The sequence below is a fragment of the Pelophylax lessonae genome (assembly GCF_965119305.1).
Source record: "Pelophylax lessonae genome assembly, chromosome: 3".
Taxonomy (NCBI): domain Eukaryota; kingdom Metazoa; phylum Chordata; class Amphibia; order Anura; family Ranidae; genus Pelophylax; species Pelophylax lessonae.
Genome location: NC_138770.1, coordinates 46,746,976 through 46,769,194, shown reverse-complemented (window position 1 = coordinate 46,769,194; position 22,219 = coordinate 46,746,976).

Here is a 22,219-nt window from a genome sequence, read left to right as displayed (position 1 = left end):
ACAAAATAATCAGGAGTGGGTGACTGGGGACAAAGAGAATGCAAATTTATTAAATACTTTCTTCAGCTCTGTAATACAAAGGAGCATGGGGGAGCTCGTGATCATAATGAGGATGGTATTGACACAGCCCCAAATGATCCACAATGGCTCAAAAGTGATATGGTCCAGAAATATTGAGACAGAATAAAGGTGGATAAAGTGCCTGGACCAGATGGCATCCACCCACGCATCCTAAAAGAATTGAGATCTGTCATTTCAAAGCCTTTGTTTCTAATTTTTAGGGGCTCATTAAGGACTGGAATAGTACCACTGGATTGGCGTAGGGCCAATGTGGTGCCTATATTTTAAAAGGGATCAAAGTCTTTGCCAAGTAACTATAGACCAGTTAGTTTAACTTGTATAGTCGGGAAGATACAGGAGAGTTTAATATAAGACCACATAGATGAGTTCTTGAGAGACAGAACAAAAACAAACAAACCTGATCTATTTTTATGAGGAGGTAAGTAAAAACTTGGACAGGGGGGTATCTGTGGACGTGGAATACTTGGACAGAGGGGTGGCTGTGGACGTAGTATGCTTGGACAGAGGGGTGGCTGTGAACGTGGAATACTTGGACAGAGGGGTGGCTGTGGATGTAGTATACTTGGACAGAGGGGTGGCTGTGGACGTAGTATACTTGGACAGAGGGGTGGCTGTGGAGGTGGAATACTTGGACAGAGGGGTGGCTGTGGACGTAGTATGTTTGGACAGAGGGGTGGCTGTGGACGTAGTATACTTGGACAGAGGGATGGCTGTGGACGTAGTATACTTGGACAGAGGGGTGGCTGTGAACGTGGAATACTTGGACAGAGGGGTGGCTGTGGACGTAGTATACTTGGACAGAGGGGTGGCTGTGGACGTAGTATACTTGGACAGAGGGGTGGCTGTGGACGTAGTATACTTGGACAGAGGGGTGGCTGTGGAGGTGGAATACTTGGACAGAGGGGTGGCTGTGGACGTAGTATGTTTGGACAGAGGGGTGGCTGTGGACGTAGTATACTTGGACAGAGGGATGGCTGTGGACGTAGTATACTTGGACAGAGGGGTGGCTGTGAACGTGGAATACTTGGACAGAGGGGTGGCTGTGGACGTAGTATACTTGGACAGAGGGGTGGCTGTGGACGTAGTATACTTGGACAGAGGGGTGGCTGTGGACGTAGTATGCTTGGACAAACGGGTGGCTGTGGACGTAGTATACATGGACAGAGGGGTGGCTGTGAACGTGGAATACTTGGACAGAGGGGTGGCTGTGAACGTGGAATACTTGGACAGAGGGGTGGCTGTGGACGTAGTATACTTGGACAGAGGGGTGCCTGTGGACGTAGTATGCTTGGACAAACGGGTGGCTGTGGACGTAGTATACATGGACAGAGGGGTGGCTGTGGACGTAGTATGCTTGGACAAACGGGTGGCTGTGGACGTAGTATACATGGACAGAGGGGTGGCTGTGGATATAGTATAGTTGGACAGAGGGGTGGCTGTGGACATAGTATAGTTGGACAGAGGGGTGGCTGTGGACGTAGTATACTTGGACAGAGGGGTGGCTGTGGACATAGTATAGTTGGACAGAGGGGTGGCTGTGGACGTAGTATACTTGGACAGAGGGGTGGCTGTGGGTGTAGTATACTTGGATAGAGGGGTGGCTGTGGACGTAGTATACTTGGACAGAGGGGTGGCTGTGGATGTAGTATACTTGGATTTTGCAAAAGCATTTGACACAGTTTCCCACACACGGCCAATGTGTAAGGTAAAGTCTACAGGCTTGGAAAAATCAGTTTGTAAATGGATAGAAAATTAGCTAAAAGATAGAATTCAGAGAATAGCGTTTAATGATTCTTACTCTGAATGGTCTAAAGTTATCAGTGGTGTACCAAAAGGTTCAGTGTTGGGACCCTTACTTTTTAATATCTTTATAAATATTATTGGGTCTGCGATTAAAAGTACCATTTCAGTCTTTGCAGATGACCCCAAGCTTTGCAGTGGAATAACTTCCTTACAGGATGTCTCCAACTTAAAAGTCGGACCTCAATGCACTGTTTCATTGGGCAACTATGTGGCAAATGAGGATTAATGTTGATATAAATGTAAAGTTATGCACTTTGGGGCTAAGAATATGCATACATCATACATACTAGGGGGGTAGAACTGGGGGAATCCATAGCGGAGAAGGATCTGGGTGTTCTGGTAGATCCTAAGCTTAATAATAGCATGCAATGTCAAGCTGAGGTTTCCAAAGCAAGCAAAGTCCTTTCTTGTATTAGGATAGGCATGGACTCCAGAGAGAGAGATATATAATTTTGCCCCTGTACAAATCATTAGTAAGACCTCATCTGGAATATGCAGTTCAGTTTTGGGCACCAGTTCTCAAAAAGGATATCGGGAACTGGAGAAAGTGCAGAGAAAGGCAACCAAACTGATAAGAGGCATGGAGGAGCTCAACTATGAAGAAAGATTAGAGGAACTGAATTTATTCTCTCTTGAGAAGAGGAGATCAGGGGAGGATATGATTACCATGTATAAATACATAAGGGGGATATGATTACCATGCATAAATACATAAGGGTGATATGATTACCATGTATAAATACATAAGAGGGGATATGATCACCATGTACAAATACATAAGTGGTCCATATAGTGAACTTGGTGTTGAGTCACTTTAAGGTCATCACAGAGGACAAGGGGGCACTCTTTAGGCCCCTTTCACACTTGTGCGACTTCAAAGTTGCACTATTTTACCGCGATTTTGATGCAACTTTTTGCCGCGATTTTGATGCGAGTTTGACTGGGCTTATACTGTAATGTCTTTTCCTCAAAACGCATCAAAATCATGCCAAAAGTAGTGCAGGGACTACTTTGAAGTCGATGCGACCTCAAATCGCACAGATATGAATGGGGCTTGTTGGAAATAATGGAGAACGACTTGTCATGCGATTTTGCAGTCCCAAACCGCATGACAAGTCGCACAATTGTGAAAAGGGGCCTTACGTCTAGAGGAAAACAGAGTTTGTCTCCAAATAATGAATTTTTTAAAATGTCGCCAATGGAGATTTTTAAGTACCGTAATTTGTCGCCATTCCACAAGTGTGCGCAATTTTGAATCATAACATGTTAGGTATGTATTCACATATTTCACATTATACAAAAAAATTGGGCTAACTTTATTGTTTCGTTTTTTCTAATTTAGTGAAGTGTATTTTTTAAAAACCTCTATAAGACTTTTATCAGTTTCTTCTGGATCCCTTAGTGTAATACAACAAGCCTCAATAACCAAAAAGAGTAGGCTGGCTTGTATGAAGGTTCTGGACCTTCATCAGATCTCTGTCAGACCTCTATCAAACCTCCATTAGTCCTTTACCAGCTCCTCCTGAATTCCTTAAGCCTCGTACACACGCAACGAATTTCCGCCGACCGGTCGTCCGTCTTTTGTCCAGAGTCGTGTCTGTTGGTTGGAATGTGCTCTAGACTGCACACGAATTTTCCCGCACAACGGAATTCTACTTCAGATTCAGAAGTGATGTCATGTGTTGGATTGCTTTCTATGTGTTCTTTCATCTCTGAGCATGCCTAGTCTTGCTCATAAAATTTTTCCCCATCGAAATCTGTACTAATGAGACGAAAATTGGACGTGTTTTGACGGAGGACAAACATTTTAATGCCTGCACACCAGGATTTTTTCGGCTGAAAAGTCGGAGTTGGCTGTCGGAAGCACCATACTAATAAGCCGAAAATCGGCAGATCGGTCGTCGGACGAAATTTCCCGGCCAAATTTCTTCTTGTGTGTACGGGGCTTTAGTGTACTACAACAGCTCTAAAACACCAAAAATGTGGAAGACCTGCTTAAGGGTTGCAGGCAGGGCTGCTGTTAGAAATCGCGGGGCCCCACACAGACTAACTGGCAGGCCCCCCCAAGAAAATATTAAAGATATATTTAGCTGAAATTACAACAAAATCACTATTGGCAGACACAAATATAACATAATTCACATAATTCCTGCTAAATCTAAAAAAAAAAAAAAAAATATGTTAAATAAAAATGAAGATGAGATGAGAAAAATATGCAGGCTGGGCAGTTGGAGCTAGAGATAACATTAGAGCCCGTGCTGGGAGGGGGGCCCACACAGGAAGTGGGATTAGTGAGGGACGACTGTCTATTTCTCAGCAGATAAAAGCTGATAGCAGGGAGGGGGACAGATCAGATTCAGGTGCTGGAGGAAGATTTCTGTATTTGTTGTCCATCACTAATCCCCCTCTCTGTGTGGGCCCCCCTGTGTGCTCGGGCCCCCTACAAGAGGGCTGGTGGTCCCCCCCTATCAGCGGCCCTGGTTGCAGGCCATCATCAAATCTCTATCAGACCTCCATCATTCTCTCCTGAATTGCAGGAGTGGGTAATGTACAGACCACAGGGGTCAGGAATGTACAGGGTGCAGGTGTAGGATTGGGTAATGTGCATAGTTTAGGGGCCAGAGGTATATTACCAGCATTACTGAACCTTGCAGACTACAATGGCTTGGGGTTTAGGGCTGCTGGGCTGTACGAGGGAGCTCCTAAAAGTGTGTGAAGGCACTGCTCAGGGCTTGCGTTGCAAGAGCTGCAGTCTGTTCAGTGTCCTTAGGGTGACATCAGGTGTACTTTAAATTAAGTCTTGGAATTAGCTGATGACACGCACATGGTGAATGCTGCATATCATTATGTACTGCTGGGAGGCATCAGAAGCTGAGCCTCTGCTGATCACAGATCATACACAGAAACTAATTACAGGGTGAAGATATATCATCAAAAGCTCACAAGGGGTTTCCCCTTTAAATTAACAGCGAAGCAATCACAAGACAAATGGAGCTGTGTTATTTCATTTCTACAATTCTGGATCTCCCTTCATTCTAAACAATCTTTCAGTTTTCAGGGTCACAGAGGTGGACCTGTAGGTCTATAATGAAAATTATCATCGCACTACAGCTATAAGCCATATGCCTATTTATTTGAATTGGCTGCCCAACCCACCGCTAAGGATCAAAAATCATTCATACAGCATTCTTGGCAGTGAAGAGAAGATCACCGAACCACAGTCGTTTATTACAACGCAAGTGCATTAAAAAGAGGGTACCCCCGATGGTTTGGGACTTTAAATGCCACTAAAACACTGAAAGAATAGTACAATGAGGTATTGAAAATTAATTTTTATCATACATAGAAGAAACAACAATAACTAGATGTACATAATTATATATACCCAACAACACGCTGGATATACACAGAATTAAAATTGCATGCAAGGGCAGACCAGTTTCCGTACAGAAGACTCCTAGGTACCATTGGTGGAGAGAACCGGACCGGACCCTACGCGTTTCGGTTATAATACCCTTCTTCAGGGGTCAACCAAAGTTCAATACACTAATTTTACCAAAGGAATTCTTCCTATAGAGATAACTGGGCTGTCGATTAAAACGGTATTCACCAAAGGAGGATTGCCAAATCTCCTGTATATATAGTTCACAGGGAAAGAGAGAAATGTAGAAAATGGCTGGTAAGCGGCAAAACCGTGGGCGCCACAGTGATCCACAGTTAGTCCGGGGAAATCCATAATGGGCATATAGGCCGGTATAGAATACCTGCCATAAATGAATATTTCTCATGGCTAGAGGTCAACAAAGTATAATGGAAGTATCAGTCCATAACATGGAGTATTCCTGAAGGTGGAAGTCTGCGTCTTCCTGTGGGTTGTGTGTTGGGAAGGTGCACTGGGGTGCCATTCAGAATGAACAGCACTGCAGCACACCAACATGCATAATGCATGATATGGTGCATTGGGATATGTGCATCTTCTTGCCATACTCTTTGAATGCTCACATAACCACTACTTACAATTTCGATGAGCAGAAAAGCATTAGAAAATGCAAAACTGATGAAACCTTCAGGTGGTTGAGCTACAAATGATAAAGACCATGCTGGATTTCACTCCTGACAGTTGTGAGCAGAAGATTGGCGCTGCAATGAGCACAGGATAGCCAACACTGAACAGATGAAGACTGAAAAAATGTAGCCTGGTCTAAAGAATCTCAGTTTATGCCAAGGCATTCAGATGATTGGCTAGTCACTGAATCTAAATCCAATAGAAGACCATTGTGATGTGGTAGAATGGAAGATTTACAACCTGAATGTGCAGCTGACATATCCAGGGACGTAACTACAGGGGTTGCAGGGGTTGCAATTGCAACCAGGCACCATGCTCCAGGGGGCCTGTGCAGCTCCCCTGTACACCTGGATGGGAGGGGCCGCTGGGGCAGCATGTAGACAAATCACTTTAGCTACAGGAGGAAAATGGAGGAGATTGGTGCCTCTGTATGCTGTCCCCAACCACTCCTATCCAGTTCACTTGTGTTCTGCTGTCTCTGGGACCCTGTGTGCTCCCCTGCCCCCCCACCCCCTACTGTGCTGCCCCCCTCCCACTGTGGTCCCTTCCCTCTCCTTCTGGCGGCTGCAGGGGATGTGTCACAATAGAGAACCAGGAAAGGGTAGATAAATATGTAATTTACCAGCTCCTTCCTTTTCTGAATGGACAGAGTCATAGTCAGTGACATTGTAAAAAAATGAAATAAAATGATAAAAAATAACACAAATAAAATACAAAAAAATAAAAACTACTGACATCTGTGGGTGAACTCCCAAGATCACAAAGGTCACACTTGCGACCAGGCCCTGGCATTCCACCACCGTGGGGAGGCCCCAAGATGACAGAAAGGGGCCCACTGCAGAACTTGTGAAAGGGTCCCACTGCGGGGCTGTAATAAAGGGCCCCGCAATGAGAGTAAAGGACCCCATGATCAGTAGGAAGAGCCCCAGGCTTGAAGGGAAGGGGCCCCCCGGCTAGGGGTTCGGGGGGCCCTTCATGATTTCTTGCACCGGGGCCCTGAAGGTTCTAGTTATGCCTCTGGACATATCTACAGAAATTGCATGAAGTATTCACGTCAACACGGACCAAAAAGAAGGATTGTGGATTATGGAAACCACACAAAAAGTTTAGGGCGTTTAGGCCCTACCTAGTTTTAATAATGTTCCTTATATTGATGAGTGTACATATCTAAAGAACCTTAACTTTTAGGTACCTGCGGGTAATGTAGAGTACCCAGGATTTCGGCAATGGGAAGAGATAAAGCAGAAAAATATTCACCTACAATCCCGACCAAGACTGAAGGTGTGTGACAGTCATATCCTGGAAAGGGGTTTCCAAGCCCTGACAGCAGGGACAGAACTCCTCCCACAGCCCGGAGCTTGGACATACAGGAATCTAGGAAGCTGAAGCTAAGAGTGATATTAGGCAGGAGGTCTGGAGAACTGTTTGTTTTAGCTACTGCAAACATGAGTCCCAGAACATCCCGATAGTAACGAATGTGGAACCTACACAAGATGAAAGAACTTTGAAAGATGAGGGTGTATGTACATTGTGTTACACACAATCACCGGTTTCCCATCGCATTTTTTTTTAAAAATAGCCTGGGTTTGGTTCAAGGGAAGAAAAAGCAACCCATCAAAATCTATAGGAGCCAAATTTTTTTTCTGGCTTTTATCAAGGCCAGTTTGCAAGACTCTGATAAAAAGGGCATATGTAGCTGGGTACTGTCATGGGGTACATGTACCAATGCGGAAAAAAATTGATAGGGAATAAATTCAGCAGGGAGGCAAGTTTTTTTAGTGCAACTGAAAGGCTAACATTAAGGCCTCATGCACACGGGGCGTTTTTACAGCAGCTGTTTATGGCATTTTTTTTCTACAGCCAGTAAACTCCCCAGCATATTCTCCTATGTCTCCATACACACACAGGCTGTTATCAGCAGTTTTTGGAAGGGGTGTTTTCTGGCTAGAAAAAAACCTGAAAACTAGTGGCTTTTTAGTGGCGTTTTTCAGCTGCAAAAACGCTCTAACTTCAATAAACGCTGATAAACGCCAAAAAAACCTGCTAACTGGCATTTTTGACGTTTTTGATTCCATTGCTTTTTTTTACCACTTTACCCCCAGCCCTATTTCGGACACTTTTTGTTTACAAGTTAAAACCAGTATTTTTTCCTAGAAAACTACTTAGAACCCCCAAACATTATATATATTTTTTTAGCAAAGACTCTGGAGAATAAAATGTCGGTCATTGCAAAAATTTCTGTCACGCGGTATTTGCGCAGCGGTCTTTAAAACGCCATTTTTTTGGGAAAAAATTTGAAAAATCACATTTCACTGCATTTAAAAAATACTAAACAGTAAAGTTAGCCCATTTTTTTTGTATATTGTGAAAGATGATGTCACGCCGAGTAAATAGATACCCAACATGTTACGGTTTAAAATTGCGCCCCCCCCGTGGGATGGCGACAAACTACGTTCAATAGAGATCTCAATCTGGGATGCTTTAAATTGATTTAAAGGTTACCAGTTTAGAGTTAGAGTGTAGCTCTTTTTTTTAAATTATTGCCCACGCTCTGGCGATCGCGGCGATACCTCACATGTGTGATTTGAACAGAGATTTCATTCGCGCCTCGACTTGCGTATACGTTTTTTTTTGTGCGCGAGCTAACGGTGACGGAGGCGGCTAAATTTTTATTTTTTTTTTCCTATTTATTTTTTCTTTTTTTTTAACTTTATTACAGGTTTTTTAAAAAAAATCTGATCACTTTTATTGCTGTCACAAGCAATGTAAACATCCCTTGTGACACCAATATGTAGTGACAGGTACACTTTAAGGAGGAATCAAGGGTCTAAAAGACCCTAGACCCCTCCACTACACTTCCCTGTATGCAAAACGCCGAAAACTGCATTTTTGCATACAGCCATTTTTCAACTCTGCCGCCTTTTGCAGCACAGTAACCCGGAAGTGACGTCATGGACGCCGCCTCCGGGTTACGTCATCAGAGACCCGATCGATGCCGTTTCTGGCATTCATCGGACGTGCCGGCTGGGTGCTCGGGGGTCCCGGTGGGACGGGAGCCCCGAGCAAAGCCACGGAAGGCGGCAGGAGGGGGGGAACGTCCCCTCCCGCCCCCCCGGGTAACGATCGAGCGGCTCCCGCATCGGTCATTACCCGACGGAAAGCCAACCGTCGGCTCTAAACAACGGTACCGGGATGATGCCTCTAGCTAGAGGCATCATCCCGGTATAACCCTGCAAAGTCAGCCGACGTAGGTCTACGTGGCTGGTCGTTAAGTGGTTAAGCCTGGGTTCTGTTTGGAGGTGTCGTTGATGGAACATAGCCTGGGATGACACTGGTGCATGCTGAACACCATAACAACCATGAGTCATAAATTTCATATGACTCAAAATTGCATCACTGCACCAAAATGTTGTAGGACCCTTTTTTCGCTCCACACCTAATTGCATTGCATGATTGATAACACCCATGCAATGCGATTCTGGCAAGCGCACTGCATTTTACAATCTGTTTTGGGGTATCGTTCATTGAATATGAAGCCTTGTTGACATTGTGCCGATTTGGCATGCGATTTGTCATGTTGAATCGCATGTAAAATCGGAGTCTATTGCCGGAGACGGCACCGGTTCACACTGAGGGCAGGTTTGAAATCATTCGATTTAAAACTCGCATGTCAGTGCGACTTCGAGGGGCGATTTGACAGACATCTGTATGGGTTCATACACAGATGTTTATTGAAATCACCCTGAAGTCGCCAAAACTACTTTTGGGAATCGGTGCAGCGCCGCAAAGTCAGGGTTGCACCAATTCGGACAATGACGCTGCCAGCAATAGGATCTGCTTTGGCATGCAATTTGACATGTCAAATCTCCCCAATGTGAACCGGGACTTAATGTTCCATGAATGACTTCCCAGAAACAGATTGCAAAATGCAGTGAGCTTGACAGAATCGCATCACGTGGGTGTTCACACCCATGCAATGTGATTTTGATGCGGGAAAAAAAAGGGTCCAGGTCCTTCCCTCCAGGCCCAGGGGCCCTTCACACTGGTCCTGGGGCCTTTTACTCCCATCCCAAACAGAAGCGCAGGATCCCATTGATGCCATGAAGAAGGAGCGTGACCACCTATCCATCGGCAGCAGGCATGCTCAGAAACGCGTCGCAGTTTTGTGACGTCATCCAGTCACAACCCTGGAGCTTCTCGCTTTCCAAGCCTCAGTTTTCGTCTGTTTTGCTTTCCAAGTCTCGTTTCCACTCCTGCTCCATCCACCGCTATTGCTGGCATAACATTGAAGAGGGGACATTGATTCCAATGGCGGCGTCCACAGAATGATGGACACTCCTACCCTAGAACACCCAAGATGGTGCCCACCCACCATTTGTAATCTTGAACTGATGTGAATGCTTAATACATCTTAATAAATGTACTAAAGTCTACACTTAGAGGCGCCTCTTCTCTCTTTTTTACTTCCAGGTTCGTTGGAACCTCTGGCTTATGGTTCATTTGATGGCAGCCTTAAATGTTGGACATTTTTATCATGTATAGAACATTATGGACTTTTTCTAGATTGTACAGCTGATGCGCCTGATTCATGTTTTTAAACTGTCACAAGACTGACAACTCGTGCATCCCCCCAGCCGACTCCACCCCCACCTCCCTACTCCTCATGAGCTCTACCCCCCTTTCCGTCTTTCGCTCTCTCGCTTCTACTGCCTCTTTTACTTCCTCTAACATCTTCAAATCTTTCCTCTTTACCTACCTCATCTTCCAAATTACAAATGTCATGTGTTTCAGAAAGTTTGTATTTTGGTACCACATCACACTGATGTCAGCTTTATAGCTTAATCTGATGATCACCCCATCATTCTGTGCATTTTTTCATCACAGATATACCTTATTACACCAATTTTTGTACTCTCTTGTGTAAGATTTATAAATTGCCAGTGGTTACCGCTGCCTATTGTATACTCTACTGCAGACCGCCATCCACCCACAACAATTCCTGGTCCTTGTGTTCGCAAAATACAGCGACATAAAAGGCATTTCATGTCCATTGAATGGCTAATTGTTGGGGCCTATACAGGCCGACACTTACTGTTCTGTGTACTGTGAATGCCTACTGTACCTCTAGCCATCAAAAACTAAGTTCTTTGCTGTCAGTTAATCCCATGGAAGCTAATTTTTGCAGCCTATACAGGCCGACACTTACTTGTGTATACTGTGAACGCCTACTGTACCTCTAGCCATCAAAAACGAATTTCTTTGCTGTCAGTTGAACCCATGGAATCTAATTTTTGCAGCCTATACAGGCCGACACTTCTGTATACTGTGTGAATGCCTACTGTACCTCTAGTCATCAAAAACTAAGTTCTTTGCTGTCAGTTCAAACCATGTGAGCTAATTTTTGGGGCCTATACAGGCCGACACTTACTGTTCTGTGTACTGTGAATGCCTACTGTACCTCTAGCCATGAAATACTAAGTTCTTTGCTGTCAGTTCAACCCATGTGAGCTAATTTTTGCAGGCTATACAGACCGACACTTCTGTATACTGTGAATGCCTACTGTACCTCTAGCCATCAAAAACTAAGTTCTTTGCTGTCAGTCAAACCCATGTGAGCTAATTTTTGGAGCCTATACAGGCCGACACTTACTTCTGTATACTGTGTGAATGCCTGCTGTACCTCTAGCCATCAAATACTAAGTTTTTTGCTGTCAGTTCAACCCATGTGAGCTAATTTTTGCAGCCTATACAGGCCGACACTTCTGTATACTGTGAACACCTACTGTACCTCTAGCCATCAAAAACTAAGTTCTTTGCTGTCAGTTCAAACCATGTGAGCTAATTTTTGCAGCCTATACAGGCCGACACTTACTTCTGTATACTGTGAATGCCTACTTTACCTCTAGCCATCAAAAACTAAGTTCTTTGCTGTCAGTTAAAACAATGTGGGCTAATTTTTGGGGCCTTTTATGGCCGACACTTACCTCTGTATCATGTGAATGCCTAATGTACTTTCAGCCACAGAATACTACGTTCATAGCTGTCAGTTAAACCCATGTGGGCTAATTTTTGGGGCCAATACTGGCCGACACTTACTTCTGTATCCTGTGAATGCCTAATGTACCTTCAACCACAGAATACTACAATCTTAGCTGTCATATAAACGCATGTGGGCTAATTTTTGGGGCCTGGAATGGCCGACACTTACTTCTTTATCCTGTGAATGTCTAATTTTTCAGACTGGAATACAATGGGTCTGTAAAGGTTCCGCCAAATTGTGGAATGGATGCGGACCCATTTTACAGATGTGTGAATTGACCCTATATGTATTAGACAAGGTATTTACTGACTGCTGTCAGTTCTGGCTGATTTATGAAAAAAAATATATATATTTTTTGCTGTAAAAAAAATAAAAAAATGTAGGGCAACTTTTTGAATTGCAATACTTCTGTTATGACATTGTCCATGTGCTGGGACTATTTGTGCACAGCTAGTACGTCTTTTGTGGCTGCAAATACGACCTAAAGGTTTTTAAAGTTCGCTTCCCATTAAAGTCAATGGGGCCCGCTGCGAACTCGCGGTTCGCGGACTTCGAGAAAATTTGCGGCTGACATTCGCGAACCGCCCCGGCCGATGTTTGTCCATCACTACTTATTACTAAAAGGCATCAGAAGCTGATCACTACTGTAGAACCCTCCTAGATAGGTGCTAGGTAGGTAAAGCCTAGGTGCTCCTTCTGCTTATCAGGGGAGCCTGATCGTTAGTTAGGCCTACTCATGTGTTCCATGTGTAAATTCATGTGGGCTGGGGGAATGTCCCCACTCTATCCAATGGAGAGGTACGTTTGACAGGGGAGGAAATCCAGCCAATGACACACAGGCTTAGATACCGTCCCATGGGTTTGGCACAGGAAGTGGTGCATTATGGGATAGGGTATAAAAGCCTGGAGCACATGAGGCAAGAGGTCTTTGGGCGGGAAGCCAGGTCCTGGAAGGGGGATGACTGCTGTCTCTCCTTCTGTAGTAATGGATGGTGGTCACAGGCAGTGGCCCTGGTGAACCAGATAGTGTGGCTGAACCCAGAGGTCCTGGAGATGCTGACTGAAGGAGTTGGGGCTGAAGTAAATCTGGAAAAACAGTGTCCTTGAGTACAGAGGTACTTGCCCATGGAGTCTGCCCGGGAAGGGGACCACTCCGGAGTGTAAAGTCAGTGGATGGATTTCAACACACAGGGAGAGAGTGAAGGGGGGTGCCAAGTTTAAAGCCCTGAAGAGAATTTCAAGCAGGGTGAAGCAGCGGCCTGGCTGCACTCTAAAGTCAGTTGTCCTCAATATTGTGAATAGTTGTCAGTTGGAGTATCCCACTCATCCCTTCTCCTATCCAAATTCTCATAAAAAACACAAAAACAACATCCCCTGGACTGATTATTGACTGAGCCAAGGACTTAAAGTACTAATTTTCTGCTATCAGTTGCTAAGGGTAACCCAGGGGAATCCAGAATGTGTTATATCCAGCAGTCCCCTAAGGGGCAGTGCTACACTACTCATACGGAAGAACTATCTACAGGGTAAATATATACAATTCCCAGTACACAAGTGTATTCTCCCTTCCCTCAAATTTACAGCAGAGCAGCCACAGAACAAATAAAACCATGTAGCCATCAGTTTGCATCCCCCTGAATCCCGACCTCTTCACATTCTGTCACAGTTCTTGGGGTCACCAAGGGCTCACATCTTGTAATTATAACACACATCCCTGTAATCACAAAAATCTCTCAGAAGAGGACATGGAACCAGTAATTATATCAGATCGGTGTCCACAGAGTGCCAGCTCCTCACCTGCTCCCCACCGCTGGCTCCTCACCTGCTCCTCACCACCAGCTCTCCCCATCACTATAAATATCAGTGCGTCTGTCTCTATTTATAGAAGTGAGGGTAGGGAATGTGGTGTACAATGTTTCATTTATGTATCATGTTATACTAATTTTTCATAATATGCAATTTTTTGGCCTAGATTTAAAAGCTGAATGGAGTCTTCAGATTGGAGAGATACATCCAGGTAATTCATGAAAAGGATTCTGAAAGTCGCCAGAACCTTGTATAGTCATTTTTTATAAAGGAGATATAACAAGTGTATCATATCATGTATATGATGTTTCAAATGGAAGCCCCATAAATGTGCATTACTGCATGACCCTATACCTACCTTCTACAAAGCATCCAGTTTAGAGTTCTATGTTACTGGTAAGTGCCCAATTTATTGCTTGGAGTTAAAGAATGACTATACTGCTTATAGGCTTCGAGGGAGGAGATGGTACCAGAGTTGCGGTAATTAAGATATAAGCTCAGTATCTAAAACTAGCATTTCAAAAGCAGGTATTCATTTTTTTAAAACACTGGTGATCGTACCATGGATTTCCTTGTTCAGGCACGTCCTATTATAGGGTTACAATGCTTTCTCCCTTTATTCTGCATTTTCACCCTGTCACATGCTTCCCTAAAGAAGACCACACAGGGCTGTGCTGACACACATTTTTCAGGCATTGTCCAAGGTTGTCACCATCAGCTTCTCCGGAGCAATGATATGCAGCCATTACTTTTTTTGGTTGTGTTTTATCTTCTTGGTAACTGGGTGGGTGATTGCCATCATTAAGCTATGGTTTGCTGGTTTAGTGGCATTCACTATAAATCCAATAATTTTTGCCATGTTATGTTGGATGTCCTGGATTGGCTTATTTAAGAGGGATTTGATAGGTTCTTCGTATAGGTTACAATTCAACATTGTGTGTTTTAAGGGGTACCACCTAATCCAGAGCCTTCTGGCTTTGGGACATGCCCACCAGATATGTAGCAATTTTTCCTACTAGGCCACAGCCTCAAAAGCAAAGAGGTGAATAATTGGGGACATACTTAAAAGTATAACCAGGGGTTAGGTACCAGCAAAAAATAATAGAATATTAAAAGAGCTCTTGGCCATGAAAGATCAGATTTCCATCTAGTTCTCATCTGAGATGGTTGTGCTTACTTCTTTTTCTCAACATAATATATTGGGATTATCTTTTATCAATGTTTGATTTGCATTAAATAGGGTATAAGGGAAACATGAGGAGGGGAGGGGAACTCGGGAAAAGGAAAATATAAAGGAAAATGGGACTTTAAATGAGACTCCTGCCACAGAGTCTCCATCCCTGATATATTGTTAATATATGAGGAACACATGGTGTTCACAAAATAAAAAGGTGGGACTTTGCATGAGGTGTGGCCAGTACACACACAATGATTACTTGATAGTACATATACTTTCGCTGGTAAGCATAAAAAGGCATATGATCAACATCATGTGTTTATTAATAAATAACATGGCAATAAACATAGGTAAAATAGGTACATTTGGTTAGGGGGGGACATAAACAATAAACAATGAGATATTCATGTAAAATCATACTGATTATAAAAAACAGCAACAAAATTAATGGGAGACCAACAGACATATAATAATTATATTGATTGGATGCTTGCTGAAATGGATATTGGATATACGTGGCCTATAAAGCTCAACGCGTTTCGTGAAAGAATGTTTTCACTCATCAGGAGCAGGCAGATAATGAGATAATGATTGTCAATAGGGCTGCCGGTCACCCATAAGTACGTCTGGAAGGGAACTGAGGGAGCATATAGTATTCCGCACAGAGCCAAAGACACAAAGTCCATAAACACAGCGTGGGTTGTCATGTTGGGTCATAGGCTAGGGTGGTATGATATGGCTTATCATAGTCACTGGGGCTGAGTGGGTCATTCCCATGTCGTCCCCCGGGAACTGCGATGCGCTCCGCCCGCCTCCGTCCCTCTCTCCCCCACCCCGTTCCACTGGCCGGGAGGGGGGCGAGGGGCGCGGCCGCGGCGCATCGGCGCCACGACTACCCGTGCAGAGCATGACGCCATCTCCGGGCGTCGGCGTCTCTGCACGTGTCTGTCCATCTGCGCTCACATGTGGGACGCCATCCATAGCAGCCGCAGTCGGCTCGGCGGTGTCTCGAGTCTCCGAACCGCCCGTGACGCTGGGAGCCATCCCCGCCTCCGCCAATGTTTGATTTGCAATGTGAAAGTGTAAAGAAATGTTGAAAAGTTAACAGACTGGAGAAAAAATGGCAATAAAAAGATATCTTGTGGAAATCGAATTTTCTTCCTTACCAGCACTTATAATAGCACACGCAGCTAGTATAGGGCCTGGAATAGGAAGAGGGCCTCATTGGGGAGGGTGTTAGAAAAACTTAATTGAAATGTGCACTACAGAATGGCTTAAACCAGACCTTAGAATGGATGGTCACTTGAGGAAGGAGGGCACATCAAAATGTTGCTAGGTTCATATGGTATAAGTTATCATTAAAATGGACTTCTATGGAACAGCAGACGATCATTTCAATTTACTTACAAAATAGATTTTGCAGAATAGGTTTCCCATTTATCAAACTATGCCAAATGAGTGAAGGGGAATTACAAGCTAAAACGTAGGTTACTCATTTACAACCAAGGCAAACAAAACCAATCCAGCTTTTATACAGGATCCCATAGCATTCTCATCCCCCTTATCCTTTAATTGCCTGGGTTTTGTGTATTGCAAGTTGTCTCTTTTAGTAATATACCTACACAGGGTGTTGAAGGTCTGCAAGGAAGCTGGAGGTACACTGTTTCCTATTGTAACTCTGGGACTTACCATTTAATACTAATAAAGGTAAACCCTCGCAATTAGAAGTGGCTTACAATAATGAGCCTATCTACCTGCCTACAGAAGGGAAGCAGTAAAGGTTCTGCAATAACTTTTCCTATTTAAGAACACTAGCATTTCAAAATAATTAGATTTAGTTTTCTCCAAACTATGTCACACGGGCTGGATGTGGGACAATTTTTGCCATTGCCTGGCCCCATTATTTCTAACACTAACTCCAACAATGAGGCACAATTCCTTCCACTATAACCAACAATTGGGCAAACCTCCTCCCACATATACCAATAATCAGGCACTATGTGTCACACTAATACCAATAATGGGGCATTATTCCTCCCACTGATAACCACAATCGGATACTATTCCTTCCACTGATACCAACAATGGGGCACTATTCCTCCCACTGATACCAATGATGGGGCACTATTCCTCCCACTGATACCAATGATGGGGCACTATTCCTCCCACTGATACCAATGATGGGGCACTATTCCTCCCACTGATACCAATGATGGGGCACTATTCCTCCCACTGATACCAATGATGGGACACTATTCCTCCCACTGGTACCAACAGTGGGGTATTATTCCTATTTATATCCACTTACCACCAAGCCGGAGACCTTTTCTACTTCCACTAGACACAGTCTGGCATAACTAAAGTCTGAATGACAGCAATCTGGCTCTTAGTTCAGAAATTTTGGAGACCACCTGGTTTAATAAATAATGGGATTTTTGACTTACCGTAAAATCCATTTCTCTGATGTTCATTTAGGGACACAGCTTCAGATCTTCATAACCATTGGATTAGGAGTAGGACACTAGGCAGAAAAATAATCTGGTTACATCTATGGGCAGTCCCAAGAGGGTATACAGTACTCCCTCTTTCTGCTATAGGTACTCAGTTTAGTTACAAGCAGTGTCAGAAGAACTTCAACTCCACAGAGCAGTGGGTGCTGTGTCCGTCAAAGAACATTTGAGAAATGGATTTTACAGTAAATAAAAAATCCTATTTTCTCTTTCGTTCATTGACGGATCCAGCTCCTGATCTTCATAACCATTGGGACGTCCCAAAGCAGTGTTAAACATAAGGGGTGGGAACAGCAAAAAAAATTCCAACGCTAAACAGTGGCCAAGCCGGCAACAGGAGCTTAACCGACACAACTGGAGCCCACCTGAAAAAAACAATACACCCTCAAAGAGGATCAGGTCCTCTAAACAGCAGCCTGCAAAACCATGCGGCCAAAAGAAGCATCCACAGATACCAGCACATCCACTTTATAAAACTTTGTGAAAGTGTGCACTGACGACCAGGAGGCCGTCTTGCAAACCTGTGTCACTGATGCCAGATGGCGGAAGGCCCAGGAGGCACTAATCGCCCGAGTAAAGTGTGCCTTGATAGGGAAAGGAGGAATTTGACCCCTGATGGAATAGGCCTGAATAACCGTCTGTCTGATCCATCTGGAAGTGGTCACAGAGGAAGCGGACAACCCTTTCCAAGGCCCATCCGTGAGCACAAATAGTGAGTCTGACTTCCTAAAAGACTCTGTAGCTGCCAAGTACACCCTAATTGCCTAGACCACATCCAAGGCATGCAAGGCAATTTTCTTCAGATGTTTAGGCCTGGAACACAGGGAAGGCAACACAATGTCTTCATTAAAATGAAAATCAGAGACAATGTAAGCAAGGGAATCTCCCAAAGATTCTCAAAGGGAGGCTTCTGGAGGACCGAAAATGCCAAATTGAGGTCCCAAGGTGGCAACGAAGACCGCACTGGAGGAACCAAATGTCGGACACCCTGAAGAAAGGTACGCACCAAGGAGTGTGTGGCCAAGGGTCTTTGGAAGAAGATCGCCAAAGCCGACACCTGGCCCTTGATGGTACTCAATGCCAATTTCTGTTTAACCCCCCATTGAAGGAAGGTCAAGATCTGAGCCACGGAGAAGGAGCGAATATGAACTCCAAGAGACTCACACCACGTGCGGTAATAGATCTACCTAGAAATAGATTTCCTAGCTTTAACAACGTAAGAATCACAGACTCAGATAAACCTCTATCCTTCAGCACCTGGCGTTCAACAGCTAAGCCGTCAAAGCCAGCGACTGTAAAGCAGGATGAAGGATTGGTCCTTGGGTCAGCAGATCCTCCCTGAGAGGAAGCTTTCAAGGTATGTCGGTGACCAGCCGCACCGGATTGGCGTACCAAGCCCAGCGAGGCCAGTCGCCACTAAGATGACTGTAATCCCTTTTGCCTCGATCCTCTGTAGAAGTCTTGGCAGAAGCTTGAGAGGAGGGAAGGCGTAAATCAGACGATACTGACCCCAAGAGGCCACCAGCGCATCTGTGGTGTCTACCAGGGGGTCTCGTGACCGAGCCACAAACCTCTGCACCTTTCTGTTGAGCTGAGACGCCAACAGATCCAACTCGGGGATGCCCCACCGGAGACACAACTGATGAAAAACATCCGGATGAAGGGACCACCCCCCTTGGTCCAATGTCTGCAAACTGAAGTAATCCAGAGTCTTGTCCCAGTTGGCCAGAATCTCCCTTTACAGGGACCCCGTATGGAACTGTGCAAACGGAACCACCTCAGAGGTAAACACCATCAGGCCCAGCACCCGCATGCAATTCGGGAGGGATGGCCATCTGCTGGACAGCAGGAGACAAATTGCAGCGTCTGGAGTTTGTCCAGAGAAAGTCCACCTTCCAACACCGAGTCCAGAGTCAGACCCAGATAGTCCAGCTTTGTGGACGGAACCAGAGCAGACTTCTGAAGATTCAGAATCCAGTCAAACTCCTGCAGAGTTCATAATGTGAATTCCAGGTTGTCCCCCAGAGGAGTAGGACTCTCCGCTCGCAGAAGGAGGTCGTCCAAGTAGCCCAGTACTATGATCCCCCACCGGGGCTAACAGAAGACGCGGGGAGCAGAGGTGAGACCAAAGGGTAATGCCACGATCTTACCTTCCTTTCTGGGAACTGTAAAAAGGTTTGAGTAAAAACCCAGAAAATTTTCCGAAGTCGGAATAGGGACAATCCCCCCTTGAAGTAACAGTTCTTGTACCACCCCAAAACAGACCCTGTAAGCGGTCTGGCGACATGCGCAAGTTGGAAGGAAAGAACCTTGCCGGGGACAAGAGCGAAACTTGATCCTGTAGCCGGACCGATTGACTTTGTGGACCCACTTGTTTTGTACCAGGGAAGTCCTCAGGTCCGGGAACCAGCGAGGACATCCCCCCACCCCTGATACGGGTGAGGGAGCACCTTAATGCTGAAGGAACCTTATCTGCGGGTCCGGAAAAGCCAGTTCTCAGCTTGCCAGGCCAGATTCATTTGGATCCTCCAGAGAATGCCCTGAAAGGCTACGAGCCCTTGTCAGTCAACACTGAGGGACGAAAAAACTTCTTATGGGTCGAGAAGGAGGGCCCACATCTACGATGAGGTTCCTTGCCCTTAGTAGCCTGTGAAAGAAAGGTACTCTTCTCCCCTGTAAGACCTTTACCAACGTCATCCAGGGTAGCTACAAACAGGCGATTTCCTTGAAAGGGAAGATCAGTCAAGGCCTTTTTAGAAGGCTGGTCCGCAGACCAGCATTTGAGCCAAAAGACACGCCGAAGGACCACTGTCGAAACAGAGAGCGGAGCCACTAGGTAGTATCCAAAGAGGCATCACAGATAAACTGCAGCTCCTGGAACAGCTGGCCTGCAAAGGCAGGGGGTTCTCCCTCCAGGTCAGCTTAGCCCACTCGGTCAGAGTTTGCGACACCAGGGCAATGGTAAATACTGACCTCAGTGCCGAACCAGCCAGAGTGTACATATTGTGGGCCACAGCCTCCGCCTTTCTGTCAGCCAGATCCTTAAAGGCCAGGAACTCTTCAACAGGAATCATGGTTGCCTTGTTTAATCTGGAAACCGGAGGGTCCACCACCGGTGGAACAGTCCACTCATTAATAAGAGACTCCTCATAGGGGTAATGCCTAGAAAATGGCTTAGGGACCCCAGGGAGGTGCTTTGGTCATTCCTAATCTTTAGCGACAATTTTGTTAAAATAGGCGGGGAAAGGAAACACCTTTGACACTCTGGATGGCTTGTGAGTGCCAAAGGGAACCTGCGCCTCCGTCTTAGCGGTAGCTGCATCCTCCAATTTCAATGTCTCACACACAGATACAATCCAGCACCTTTTTAGGCACGGTTGCAGATGTGGAGGAATCATCCTCACTATCAGAGGGTTCTGGACGCGTGGTTGCAGACCCAGCAGGGTGACCCACGTCCACGGTGACCAAATCAGATTTAGGATCTAATGAGACAGATAAGGCAGGGGAAGGCAGGGGACACTTTTTGTTTGCCCGCAGCCCAAAAGCCACCTCCACCCAGGGGACACAAAGGCCTCCAGGACCGCCGTTAGTGCATTGATGGATGGTTGGGACCCGGAGGGCTCCGCAGTCTCAGAGAGGGGATCAGGTTGGGAGATTTGCTCTAAAGACTCCACGAGTCACCAGGGGGACCCCACAAAAAGTGTAAAACACTGCAAAGGGAAAACCCCCACCTCGCTGGCAGCACCACCTGGTCACCAGGCACAAGCACCAAGCGATCCTAGCAGAGAGGGAGAGAACCCCACAAGACTCATGACCCAGCAGAAACAGGCACCTGAGGCCACCAGGATAATCTGAACTCCATATGTGGCAATTAGGAAGTGAAAATATCCAGGAGTCAGCACCAGGGGATGAGGATGGACTCCCACCACCGAAATCACCGCCCACAGGGCTCCACTGTTATGGCAAACCACTGCAAAATGGCTGCTGGACTACACAAACGTTTCCGCCATGCATAGAAACACTCAGGCTACAGCAAAATGGCAGCCCCGCATGGCACCAGGGTCCCAGGAGGGATCTTTAGGCCTCAAGGACAGGCCCAGGCAGGACAGGGGGCCCTGGCAAGAGCCCCCACCAGGTACAACCCCCCCGCACAGCCGATCATCCAGTCACTGGTGGCGCAACCCCCCCAGCCCCCATGCCCAGCATAGCACCCTGCCCCCACCCCAGGAGGTGGACCAGACCACCCACACAGCCCCAGCATATGTGGAGGGGGGTAATGGGGTAGGATGGGGGACAGATGAAAGGGGGGTGCCTGATGGGAAGGAGGAAAATCCAGGGGTCCGACCATCCCAAGGAGGGGCTCACGTTTACCCCAAAGCCCTCGAGGGGGGAGAGGGGGGACAGCTACTCATCATACCAGGAACCAGGTGGGCACCGCCTCACCGTCAATATGGAGAGGCTGTCGGCCAGGAGAAACACTGCGCAGGCCAGCCCCAATCCAGTGGGGCTATGTGGTGGCAGACCTAGCATGCAGCTGAGGTCTGCGTGCGCTTGCTGGCCAGGCTGGGGTGACCACTGGATCCAGATTATCCAGCCCGTCACCCAGTCTGGCAGTTGATTGTGGATCTCACAGGAAAACAGCAGGAAAAAAGTTCTATCTAAAAAGAAAAAAATTCCCAGGACCAGAGATCCCAGCAAGGAAGTAGGTCCTTACTCCTGCTTAGGCAGAAAATACC